Source organism: Lithobates pipiens, unplaced genomic scaffold, assembly GCF_037356315.1.
Source record: "Lithobates pipiens isolate NorthernLeopardFrog02 unplaced genomic scaffold, aLitPip1_a1.2 Scaffold_8, whole genome shotgun sequence".
Lineage (NCBI taxonomy): Eukaryota > Metazoa > Chordata > Amphibia > Anura > Ranidae > Lithobates > Lithobates pipiens.
Genome location: NW_027507903.1, coordinates 552,488,472 through 552,501,918, shown reverse-complemented (window position 1 = coordinate 552,501,918; position 13,447 = coordinate 552,488,472). Strand labels below are relative to the sequence as shown.

Here is a 13,447-nt window from a genome sequence, read left to right as displayed (position 1 = left end):
GATCCTGTGTACGTGGCATTATAGATAAAACTGGCCCTTTGAGGGCAACCATTATGGAGATGAAGCCTTGGATGAGTGACACCTCTCTTATAGACTCTATAAAGAAAATACTGTATCAATGTAAAGTACCCAATAACAACTTAAAGTATATAAACCATAGGCATCAGGTTCACATTACAGTTTGTCACTTAAAAACTCATCTTCTTTCAGCTGTCACTCTAAAAATGTTGGTGCAACCTATGTACGTGTAATGCACAGTAGTGATGCTCATCTCCATCAACGGCCAACATGCACACTACTTCAAAGTTAACCCATTAACGCACATGCACGAAAACTTACAGAAACCTGCGAGGGGGACCTCAAGATTTCAACTGCCTAGGGCCTGCAGAGTTTATTCCGGTACTGCTTCTTTGCTGTATGCCCAGTGTATCGCCTACCCCAGTTTTCCGCGAGCTTGATGGTGACTAGCAGAGGTAGGGTGGGATGACATAATTCATCAGGGAGCAGGTTACTCAGCATAGTGAGTTATGTACAAGAAAGTTGGGTGCCCGTCACTTTTATGCTTAAACAAGAGAGAAGTTTATTTCTCAAAACAGGAAAAATGTGTGAGAGAGGGGATAGGGCACAGGACACCCTTAGTAACAATCAGCAAACAGGCAGATTGGCAGACTCCTTAGACAAAAATAGGTGAGATAAGGCAAACAGCAGTACAGGAAATGAGCCTTTAAGCTGAACCAGCACATCTATACTTTGTATGATAGCCTTTCTCCTATAATAACTGAACTTTACTCACAGCTTCATACTGAATTCTTTTGGATGAGTGCTCTCTTGAAGCTCTCCTAACCACCTTATGGATCCCTGGTCAGTGAAGAGTCACCTCTGGTGCTTCTCTAGAACTCTATCCCTCTCAGAATTGTTTCCGGATATTGAGCTGGCTTTTCTCAGAATAATCTTGAGCACCCAGGTAGGCCTTGAATAGGCCTAGCAGCCAGGAGCTGTTTCACACACATCCACCCAGGTCGCAGCTCTGGGTGGGAAGACCCCGATCACCTGACTCCTTTTGAATAAATACCTCCTCCCAGCATTCATAACAAGGAATCTGATTGGCTCATCATAATAATGTCAAAGGCAACAGCGCCACCAACTGACAAAGAGGAGAAGTCACAGCTAAACAGGTTTAGGAGAGAAGACATTTGACCTCTAAACACTACAAATTAGCCAGGCTGGCTACAACCCAGCACAACTAAAATTTACCTGTAGCCCTATTCTAAGATGAGGGTGCTACACCAGTATAAAGGCCTATGTTTTGTTTTTTAAAGTCTATCTCTAGACAAACCCCTTTTTTTGCTATCTGTGTTTCCGATGGGGGAGTATTTCCTTCACTTCCTATCTGAGAGACACAACAGATAATGAGAGGACACAGACAAATCAACCCCCCCCCCCCCAGTCAGCCGCCAGCCCTACACTTACCCCATCTAGGTCGCAGGCAGCACTTCCTCCAAGCGGCGGGGCTTCGCTTGCGTCTCCGCCTCCTCGGCATCACGGTAGCTTCCACCCTGCGTCTCCTCCCTCCTCTTAGTCAGCCAATAGAATTGCTCTACCTCTCGGCCAATCTGGTGACGGGTCTCAGGACCCTCTTCCCGATTGGCTGGGAGGAGAATCAGGAAGACAATAGCGAATATTAGTTTGCCATTGTCACACAACTGGGTGGGCTCAAGGCACAGTGCTCTGTGCCCCGAGCCCACCCTTTTTTGAAGCCAAATTAGAGCCTCGGGCTCTAATCGTGTGCTTCTAAAAAAAAACAAAAACAAAAAACTCCATTGGCATCTATGTGTCTGGCGCCCTGCATGTAGATTAGGGGCGGGTGGCACCCTGTATGGACAGGTCACCGCTGTACTTGAGCACCCCAAGAGCAAGGGGGTCTTGAGAGAAGTCCAAAGACAGTATATTATAAGGAGCAGTAAGGATGCCACACCCTTGGTCAAAAAGTTCAAAAAAATGTATATTAGATAATCAGTGAAAGGGAGCTGTGCAAAGTTCTGGTGAAAGGATCTGATTTTTTTATTTTATTCATAGGCCTGATGAAGGAGGAATGTCTGAACTCTGAAACATGTTGGCTCTTTTTATTTTTATTTTTTTATTACCAATTTCATAAGAAAACTTTTTTGGACTCATTGAACACTACTGTGGGGCCCTTTACTGCTTCTTACATACAGTAATTGAGCAACAAACGTTACATGGGGTTCAAACACTTCTCTACCTTATCCAAAAAAGTAATTTAATTAATTGTTACGAATACAATGACCTCACAGCAGTACACTGCACAAAACGTCTTGTTCCAGGGTTATGTCACAGGATTGTATTGATCAGCCTAACTAGGGCTGATCATTAGGCCCCTGTGTCATTATGGTGGAACTAATTAGTGTCAAAGAGACAGGGGGTAAAGGGAACATTGTTCCGATTATAATCCAAGATATGGTGGTGGCACAGTTCACTGCCTAACGTTTTCTAGCATGCACTGTACACTAACCCTGCACATTAGATAACAACGCATCTTCTGGATGGACACGCTATAATTTATGAGACTTTCACAAGACTATGTTGATCTAATATTTCCCATTTTAGAAAAAGGAAATACCCTATAATTCAGTATTTACTGGAACTGTTGTGTTACTGGTAGACTTTACTGTATTATACGACGGGTCCTCTTCCACACCTCCGCAGTGTTTTACCCTTCACATAGAATTCCAAAATAACAAAGCGCCATATGAGAACTATATCGTTCCAATAAAATATTTTTCATAGTTTTGTAAGGAGTTCTCTGGTGTTTGACTGGTCAACAATATGGGGCTCAGCCCACAAGATAAGTAAATGTTGATATGAAATGTCACTTTCACATTCACCGCAGTTCATTTCAAAAGGAACTTGTTCTTTAGAGCGTAAATCCACTTTCATGGGGAAAAAAAATAAAAAATAGATCATACAATTGCATCACAAGTCAAATTATAATTGAATGTTATTAAAAATTACCTTTCCTTTTCAATCTGCAGCTCTGTAAATTTCTGTAAAATGCAATATGGCTACCCGGAGGTGTTCTGTACACAGAATGCCTATAGAACGACCCCCAGAAACATAATTTCCTGCTTGTGTGATTGGCTCACTGATTTTCCAAAAAGTCTACACTAAGATACAAGTCAGATATCAGGCATCCCCTGATACTTCCAATAGGAAATCACATCTAAGGGGATGCAGATTCAACAGCTTTTCTCATTACAGCCCTGCTGGTGCAGCAACTGACTGATAATTATGAAACCACTCCCATTAGATTTCCTTACCACATGGACACAGGGGATTTCTTTAGGTAGGAATCTGCAACAAAGTTTGTTAACCACTTGCCGACCGCTGCATGCCAAGTTACGTCGGCACTAGGGTTGCCACCTTTAGGGTTGCCACAGATGAGGGGGTGCAATTACAGAGGAGGAGAGGCAAACACAGAGGAGGGGTCAAAACATAAAGGAGAGAGAGGCGACAGACAGCTGCTGGTGTGGGTGTTTTTAATAAAAGAAATGCTTAAAAACAATCAACTCGCTCTCCATGTCAGAGCTGTATATGTCAGTCTGTGAAGTCGGCTTTCCCATTCTCCCGATCCACGCTGCTGTTATCACTGAATCGCTGGAGGAAACAGAGAGCAGCGGGAAACTCATGTGAACTGTCAGCCTCTGATGATGGAGGCGTGGTTAAGCCTCCGGAACACTCTGATTGGTCACAGCATCCCAGGCTGACAGCTCACTGCAGTCTCCCCACAGCTCTGTATCCATGGCTTCCTCCAGAGATTCAGTGATAACAGCAGCGTGGATCGGAGGGGAGAATGGGACAGCCAACTTCACAGACTGACATATACATCTCTGGCATGGAGAGCAGGGCCGCTGATAGGCCAGTACAACTGGCCCTGCTGTACCGGGCCTGACCAGCAGGGGGGGCCCGGGCAACCTGAACTGCAAAGTCAATTTTTAATGAAAAAAAAAAATATTCTCCTCCACCGATCACCGTCCGCACCCCCCGCCATCAACACAGTGCTGACTCTGCTCACCGCTACATGGAGAGATAGCGGGTTGTTTACTGATTGATCGGAGCTCACTGATAGCTCCGGATCACAGCCAGGGACAGCTGCTCAGAGCCAGCGCTGACACTTCCATCCTCCCCTCACAAGCAGGAAAGGAGAGAGAGCTGCTAATGCTGCTGCTCATCCTCCTTCCGCCCACTTCTCCTGTCTGCCCCGCTGACCCATCAGGGGATGGAGCCAGTGTCGGACCAAGTCCCGAATTTCCGGCACTGCGCTCCACTCAAGGAGGATTCTTAGCTAGGCCAGTCTGTTCCTCCGCTCGGTGCCTCTCTCCCCGCTCCACCTCTCAGCTCCGCCCCCCCATCTTCGGCTCTCACGGTACCTTATTCATGCCGGTAAGGCAATACAAATGATGTGGATCTTAAAGAGGGCAAGGGGTGCTGCTATAAGGGGGGTCTCTAGGGGGGGGTACTCTGATGTAATGGGTATCTTTCTTTCCTTCCACTCCCCCTGTACCACTTACCCTCCCTCTGTGCTGTGCCCTCCAGCTCCCTCCTTTAACTTACTCTTTTGTCCTGTGCCCACTTACCCTCCCATGTACTGTACCCTCCTGCTGCTCGGTCCTGTGCCCACTTACCCTCCCCATGTGCTGTGCCCTCCTCCCCCCTGTACTGTGATCACTTACCCTCCCCCTGTGCTGTGCCCTCCTGACCTCTGTACTGTGCCCACTTATCCTCCCCATCTTCTGTGCCCTCCTGCTCCCCTGGTACTGTACCCTCCTGCCCCCTGTATTGTCCACTTACCCTCCCCCTGTACTGTACCCTCCTACCCCCTGTACTGTGCCCACTTACCCTCCCCCTATGCTGTGCCCTCCTGCCCCCTGTACTGTGCCCACTTACCCTCCCCTCTGTGCTGCGCCTTCCTGCTCCCCCTGTACTGCCCCATCCTGCCCCTGTACTGTGCCCACTTACCCTCCCCTTGTGCTGTGCCCTCCTACCCCCTGTACTGTGCCCACTTACCCTCCCTCCTGTGCTGTACCTTCCTGCTCCCCCTGTTCTGTACCCTCCTGCCCCCTGTACTGTTCCCACTTACCTCCCCTGTTCTGTGCCTTCCTGCTCCCCCTGTACTGTACCCTCCTGCCCCCTGTACTATGTCCACTTACCTTCCACTGTACTGTGCCCACTTACTCTCCCCCTGTGCTGTGCCCTCCTGCTCCCTCCTTTACTATACCCTCCTGCCCCCTGTACTGTGCCCACTTACCCTCCCCCTGTGCCGTGCCCTCCTGCTCCCCCTGTACTGTTCCCTCCTGCCCCCGTACTCTGTCCACTCCCCCCCCCTGTTCTGTGCCTTCCTGCTCCCCCTGTACTGTACCCTCCTTCCCACTGTACTATGCCCACTTACCTTCCACTGTACTGTGCCCACTTACCCTCCCCCTGTGCTGTGCCCTCATGCTCCCTCCTTTACTATACCCTCTTGCCCCCTGTACTGTGCCCACTTTCCCTCCCTCCCTGTGCTGTACACTCCTGCCCCCTGTACTGTGCCTCTTTACCCTTCCCCTGTGCTGTGTCCTGCTCCTCCCTGTACTGTGTCCAATTACCCTCCTTATACAGTTATTTATCACTTGAATTATTTTTCCCATTGTGGGTGTGAGTGGGGCCTCATGCCTAAGTTTTGCCTAAGGCCCCACAAAGCCTAGAGCCGCCTCTGCCCTGCCAATACACCTGAAAACTATCTACAGTAAACTATCTTTAACGAGACCTGGCTTGTTGTTTTTTTCAACCTTTGTGATTTGTTTAATATCCCTAATTCAATTTCAAAATACCATTTTATTTATTCATTAATGGTTTGTATTACATATAGATATTAACGAGGTCTGTTCTCATCTGAAAACAGTATTTCTTTTGGATAATCAAACCTATAACTGGCTGGAGAAAAACAAATATTACTTGTAGACAAACCTACACTTTGTTTCAAGGCGGGGTCTGGGGAGGGGCTGAAGGAGGGACCAGGGGCGGGGCCAGGGTGGAGCTGAAGGGGGCCCCATCAAGTAGGCTGTACGGGGCCCCATGATTTCTATCAGCGGCCCTGATGGAGAGTGAGTGGATTGTTTGTTTTTAAGCATTTATTTTATTAAAAACTTCCGCACCAGCAGCTGCCTGTCGTCTCTCTCTCCCCCCTTATGTTTTCATTGCTCTGTAATTGCTCCCCTCGCCCGCCACTTCGATCCCCCTGCTGTCCGGGTCATCCTGTGTGCTGTGGCTCATAAAAGGAGGCCCCATGGTACCCCGTGTCATCTGGAAATGGTGTCCAGGTGTGAGGCAGAGGGAAACCCGGGCACAGCCTTCTAAACCCGTACTGTCCGGGTCAAACAGACAGGTGGCAATGGCAGCGGTGGGCAAATGGGCGTACCTATACATCCCCTTTAAGTCCCCTATCACATTGGGGCAGTGCGGGCGTCGGCGGTAAAAAGGCACTATTTTTAGCACCGCTTTACCATCGTTTTAGCAGCGGTATGCGGTCGCTAGCGGGACAGTTTTGACCCCCGCAAAGATGTGGCTAGCAGGACTTTTTTTCACCATCCTGCCAGCGCACCAACCACTCCAGTGTGAAAGCCTGAAAACTGCCTCGGTGTGAAAGGGGCCTAAGAGGCGGGGATAGCAGGCACGCACCCTCCGCATACAGTGTGACCATGCCCGTGGGACCAGCGGACTCGATATCTCCCGGCGATCGTGTCACTGAGCTGCAGAACGGGGAAGTGCCTATGTAAACAAGGCATTTCTGTCTTGTGTCATGCCAGAGATCACTGCTCCCTGTCATCGGGAGCAGTGATTGCTGTCGTGTGACTTGAAGCCCATCCCCCCTAGTTAGAATCATTCCCTAGGACACACTTTACCCCTTCATCGCCCCCTAGTGGTTATCCCTTTCACTGCCTGTGGCATTTACACAGTAATCTGTGCATTTTTATAGCACTGATCGCTGTACAAATTACAATGGTCCCAAAATAGTGTCAAGTTTCCGATGCGTCTGCCATAATGTTGCAGTCCTGATAAAAATCTCAGATCGCTGTCATCACTAATAAAAAAGCCATAAAACTATCCCCTATTTTGAAGACGCTATAACTTTTACGCAAACCAATCAATATATACTTATTTTGTGAATTTTTTTACCAAAAATATGTGGAAGAATACATATCGGCCTAAACTGAGGAAAAAAAAAAAAAAAAAGTGTTTTTTATATGTTTTTGGGGGATAATAATTATAGCAAAAAGGAAAAAAGGATGTGTTTTTTTCAAAATTGACGATTGCGTAGTTTTTTTGTTTATCGTGCAAAAAATAAAAAACGCAGAGGTGATAAAATACCAATAAAAGAAAGCTCTATTTGTGGGGAAAAAAAAGGACGTCAATTTTGTTTGGGTACAATGTCGCACGACTGCGCAATTGTCAGTTTTATTTGCGATTTGTTCTCCAACATCCAAGGCAGAGAGTCATGGTAAATCTGTCCCGGGGACACAGCTTGCAACAAGACACATTTTCTATCCCTTCCCCAAGAAGGGGAAAGGATAGAACCTATGGGAGGTTTTAATTTATAATATATGTCCCCAGTAAGGACATTTCAGCTCATAACGGCTGTGATGACACTAGCCAATGCTCCGAAAAGCAAGTCTGCTCTATCCTGAATGCCTGTTTTGTTCTTTTGTCAAATGTCAATTTGAGAGACGTTTGCCTTGTGGTTGCAATGTAGCTCCATTGACCTAAATGGCCAAGTTTGACTGTTGGCGGTCAGCTTGGGTGGGTGGCTTGGGGGAGGGGGGTGTAAATTGTGCTAAAACTACTGTTTTTACCACCCCCCAGCTGCCCATGTGAAAGAAGTACATGGTGCTGCAACAAACATCTGTTGAAAAGGATGATGAGATGGCATTCAAAATTAACGACACAGCATCAACGCATTTCGAGCCCTTTCACACTGAGGCAGTTTTCAGGCGTTTTAGCTCCTGAAAACTGCCTCCCATGCCGCCCGAATGTGAAAGCCTGAGTGCTTTCACACTGGGGCGGGCGGTGCGTTTGCAGGACGTTGGAAAAAGTCCTGCAAGCAGCATAGTTTCATAGTTAGTAAGGTTGAATAAAGACACCAGTCCATCCAGTTCAACCTGAGTGAGTGTCTACAATTGTCCCTATCCCTTTTGGCATCTTTGGGTGCACTGTATTTAGCCCTCCGAAAACGCCCCTGCCCATTGCAATGAATGGGCAGCGCTTCTGAAGTGCCTGAAAAGCACAGCAACAGGGGCACTTTTAACCCCTTCTTTGTGGTTAAAAGCTCCCTGCTAGAGGTAAAAAAAAAAAAATATATAAATCGCAGCTTAAACAGTGGTAAAGCGCAGCGGGTACGAGCGGCACTTTATCGCTAACGCACGGATGGCCCCAGTGTGAAAGGGCTCTTAAGGTGTGCTGCTGCACAATGCAGTAAAGCGCGTTGTGACAGTGCCTTACCACAGCAACCTGGTGAAAACTTGGTCCAGCTTTCAGTGAAAAACTGCAAAATTCTTACTGAGGAGGAAATAATGCTGTGAAAACAGGATAATACAGTGATCCTGTAGTTTGCAGATTGGTGGTGTACCATAGGCCCAAAAATCTATTCACACAAGCATTTACGCACAATCCCAGTGGCAAGAGTCTGTGGATTCCTGCAGCTGGGATTGACAGACGTGTGTGGATAGCTGTGGCTGTTGAGCATATAAAATGCGACGACAGGCTGTTGGCGGCTGCTGTAGCACAGCCAGCGATTGCACAGCCAGTGATTACTTTCATTTTTCGAGACTGTATGGAGCCCGTGTAGATGGAGCCTAAAGCTGACCACAGAGGGATCGACATTGGGCAGGTTCAGCAGGAACCGGCAATATTTTGATCCATGTATGGGCAGGCTGGTTGTACTGAAGTCGACCGATTGATAATTTTCAAGTAGAACTATAGACAAAACATTTATTTCTCATTTTGGATAGAGTAAGGGAGGGTTATAACCCCTGTCAAAAAAAAAAAAAATGTATCCCATTGTGGACCTTCACTCCCTGTCCCATAGCCGAACAGGAAGTAAGGAAATCACTGCAAATTAAGCACTTACCTACAGGGCACTTTCATACCCTTCCTGCCCAAGCCATTTTTCAGCTTTCAACGCTGTCGCATTTTGAATGACAATTGCGCGGTCATGCTACAGTGTAACCATATAGAGCTTCCTTTTGGTGGTATTTAAAAACACTGCTGGGATTTATTTTTTACAAAAACAAAAGACGGAAAATTATGAAAAAAAAAAAAAAAGTTTTTCTTTCAGCAAATTTTGTAAAAAAGTAATTTTTTTCCTTTACTGCACCGATAGGTAGCACTGATATGTGGCACTGATGAGTGGCACTGGTGGGCACTGAAAGCCAGCACTAACTGGCATCACTAATGGTCACTGATTGCTGGCTCTGGTGTGCACTGATTGTGGGCTCTCGAATGTAATCAGGGCACTGATCATCAGTGCCCTGATTAAATCTCGCAGTTCCCTGCAAGGAGATCCGGCTGATCTGCTCTCCTTGCCACACACTGTCAGTGTCAGGTGAGGAACGCTGATTACCGGCACTTCCTTGTTTACAGGTGACTGGCTGTGATTGGACACAGCCGATCACATGATTAAAGAGCGGTGTCAGTGTCTCTTCACAGAGATCGGGGTCGTGCGGTGTCCCAGCAACACGGCAAGACCGCAATCGCCATGTGCCCCCCACAGGAGCAGCCGCTCGGGTGCGCCATCATATGACGTCCACCCAGAATGAGAGCCACACTGTCCCTCTGTCATTTGATGATGGGCAGGCGGCAAGTGGTTAAAGGGAATTCTGTGGGGACCCCGGGTCACCAGAACTAGTATCCCCATTGGAAGATTTCCCTTCTATTCCGGGCATCAACGGTAAAGCGGCGCTATTTTTAGCAACGTTATTCAGACGCTAGCGGGGGCAGTTTTAACCCCCCGCTAGAGGCCAAAAAGGGGTTAAATCCGCCCGCAAAACTCCGCCGGCGTGACGTTTTGCCGGTGGTATCGCAGTGCTGCCCCATTGATTTCAATGGGGAGCAGCGGTGGAGGTGTGGTGAGTTCACTGCTCCAAACAAGCTGCTGGCAGGACTTTTCCTGACACCCTGCAAGCTCATCGCTCCAGTGTGAAAGCCCTTGGGCTTTCACACTGCAGTGAATGGAGCCGCTTTTTTCAGGCGCTATTTTTAGCACTGTAGCACCTGAAAAACGTGTGAAAGGTCTTACTTTCAATGGTAATGTTAAACAGACCAAATAGAGAGAGGGAATCTCCCCAACAAGGGCATAGACCACATTAAAAACTGAAAAGCACTCTAATCCCTCTCTACTCTATCCAAAAAAAGGTTTTGCCTTTAATGCCGCATACACACGATCGGAATTCTTGTCTGAAGAAGCTCTGATGGTTTTCCTGACGGAATTCCACTCAAGCTGTCTTGCCTACACACGGTCACACCAAATTCCGATAGTTTAGAACGCGGTGACGTACAACACGTACGACGGAACTAGAAAAAGGAAGTTCAATAGCCAGTAGCCAATAGCTTCTGTCTCGTAGTTGAATCTGAGCATGCGTGATTTTTTGGAGTGTCGGAATTGCATAAACACGGTCAGAACTACCGATAGAACGTTTTTCCGTCGGGAAAATTGAGAACATGCTATCAAATTTTGGCTGGCGGAAATTCGGACAGCTAAATTCCGATGGAGCATACACACAGTCGCATTTTCCGATGAAAAGCTCTCATCGGTCTTTTTCTGGCCGGAATTCAGACCGTGTGTACGCCGCATTAGTTATACTGTCAGTACAACCAGCCCGACTGGGTTATTTTTTGTTCGATTACAGCAGGTGGCTATAGCTGCAAGGAATGATCCTTTAAGGGCTCTTTCACATGGGGCCGTGCTGATCCGCCCCGTGGACATCCACTTGCTCAGCGGGGATCGCTTAGTCGATCTCCGCTGAGCAGGAAGATGAGAGGTCCGTCTCTGCACACTGCACAGGGACGGACCTGTCAGAGAGCCTCTCTCCTATGGGAGATCGGATGGCGACGGACCACAGAGTCCGTCGTCACCCGACCCGATGAAGGATGGAAAAGTAGTTTTTTTCCCCCGTCACACTTTTTCGGATCGGAGCCAGTCAGATGTCAGCGGACATGTCACTGCTCATGTCACTGCTGACATCCGACGCTCCATAGACCTCTATGGAGCATCTGTTCAGGCCGGCCTGAAAAACTGACAGGCGGACCTGAACGGATCGGTAGTGTGAAAGAGGCCTTATTCTGACAACTGAGAAACCTCCAACTGTCAAAATAGAATAGGGCAGTGGGAGGTATTCCCCAATCAACATCGTCAATGTTTGAGCAACTAAATATTTATATTACAACAAATGTCCTTTAAAGACATGCGCCCTTTTGCGGTTGCTTTAAAAGAGAAGTATGGGAATTGTTTTTATTTTAGAATCATAGTTAACTAGCAGTGGCGGCTGGTGGAAATTTTGTTTGGGGAAGCGGGAAAACATAAAAAAAAGCCGCTGTAATTCATGCGCCCGGTGCCCTGAAAGGGGCACATGAATAGGGGTTGGCCACAGCGGCCGGGGAGAGATTCATATTTATTGCCTATAGGGGGGAGACTTGGAGGGGGGGTGCCTGCGTGCCCCTAATGGACAGGCCACCACTGTTACCTAGGTGGATGCTGCATCTCTTCCCCGCCGCCTCTAAGACCCCTTTCAAACTGAGGCGCTTTACAGGCGCTATAGCACTAAAAATAGCGCCTCTCCTGTCACTCCAGTGTGAGGGCTTTCACACTGAAGTGGTGCACTGGCAGGACGTAAAAAAAAGTCCTGCAAGCAGCTTCTTTGAGACGCTTTAAGAATGGTGTATAAAGTGCCCCTGCCCATTGAAATCAAGCGGTGCTTTGCCGGCACTTTTAACCCTTTTTCGGCCGCTAGCGGGGGTTAAAGGCGCCCTGCTAGTGGGCGAGAAAAGTGCCGCTAAAAATAGCGGTGGTTTACCGCTGATGCCTCCAATACCCCAGTGTGAAAGGGCGCTTAGGCTGAGAACCGAGTGATCAAACACTGGCAATTACTCAGTTCTCAGGGCTCCCTGAGCAAAGAGCTAGTGACTGTTAGTCACCTCTGATGGGCGGCTCGGGCTCGCTGAGAGGCTGAGCCGGTCCAGACACGTGGGCAGATCTCGACTCTGAACCAGCTCTGTGACATCAGCTGACAGCGGGTCACAGGAGTGCAGAACGAACTGCACTCCTGTGATCCACAGAAGAAGTATAGCCAAATTAGCTTTGGCTGTACTTCTCCATTAAAATCCTTGCCATCAGCATCTGCAGCTCCTGCTGTATCCAGCCTGATGTTGGCAGGAACAACCCACTTGATGTAACTGCCATTTTCTAACCTGCTTTGGAAAACAACAGATGGAATGTGGGTAACCAAGGGCAACACCCCCAGCTCTCCCTATGCCACATTTCTATCTGAAATTCCCATTGGAATAACCTTCTGCCTTCATCGGTTTCACCTGTAATCCTAAACCATGCATTAGCTGCAGGAACACATGAATGCTCTTTGTGTTACCGGATAATGACCAGGCAGAGCCCAGGGGTCATAGGGTGAGCGCAACAACAACATGGCTTATGTACTACAACACGTATCTTGTTGTATAACTGTATAACACAGCACATGATAAGAAACAGGCGGCCGGAGCCCAAAGAGTCCAGGAGCCATGCTGTATACATACACAGCACATTATGCATATCACATGTTGTACCATACTGATCTACACCCGCTGCACTACATTGAAAGCGTGTGTTGGCCATGTATCTGTATGCAGTGGTGACTATGGAGGATATGAAGAGCTCTTACCTTACACAGGAGATCCCTGCACCCGGGGATACAATGTCACACTCATACAGCTCCTTCCTCTGTATCATATGATGCTTCCTCCTCACTCAGCTGACTCCCTCCTCCCTACACCAGCTGCCCCTCGCCTCTTTGTCACAGAGGGAGGAACCAATGTGTGCTCAGGTCTGGTCCTCCGCTCCTCCTCTCTCTCATATATAATGGATTATTCCTGCGATTCTGAGCATGCACCCCTTCACATTTGCAATGAACCCTTTTGGTCTCATTGCTGTCACACCTATGTCCATGCCATCTTGCTGTAGCTTCATCAGGAAAGCCCAGGCTGCTCTAGTCATTTATCCCTGTAGCTTGCGTCTGATCCCTGATACACTGTATCATTGCAGGACTGACCCTACGTTCACACCTATGCGTTTTTTTAGTGCGTTTTGCCTTTTGCAGAAACTCACTACAGTCCATTTAACAGGTTTCCTATG

At 47.9% G+C, this 13,447-nt stretch overlaps 1 protein-coding gene across 1 annotated transcript in view; it reads right to left on the bottom strand.

The window, feature by feature from the left end:
- Positions 1-13,117, bottom strand: part of AP3M2 (adaptor related protein complex 3 subunit mu 2) — a 39,090-nt gene extending 25,973 nt beyond the window's left edge. Inside the window, exon 1 of the mRNA XM_077469921.1 lies at positions 12,978-13,117. The gene's annotated coding sequence lies outside the window, so the exon portion shown is untranslated. The remainder of the gene's footprint in view (positions 1-12,977) is intronic.
- Positions 13,118-13,447: the final 330 nt, after the last annotated feature.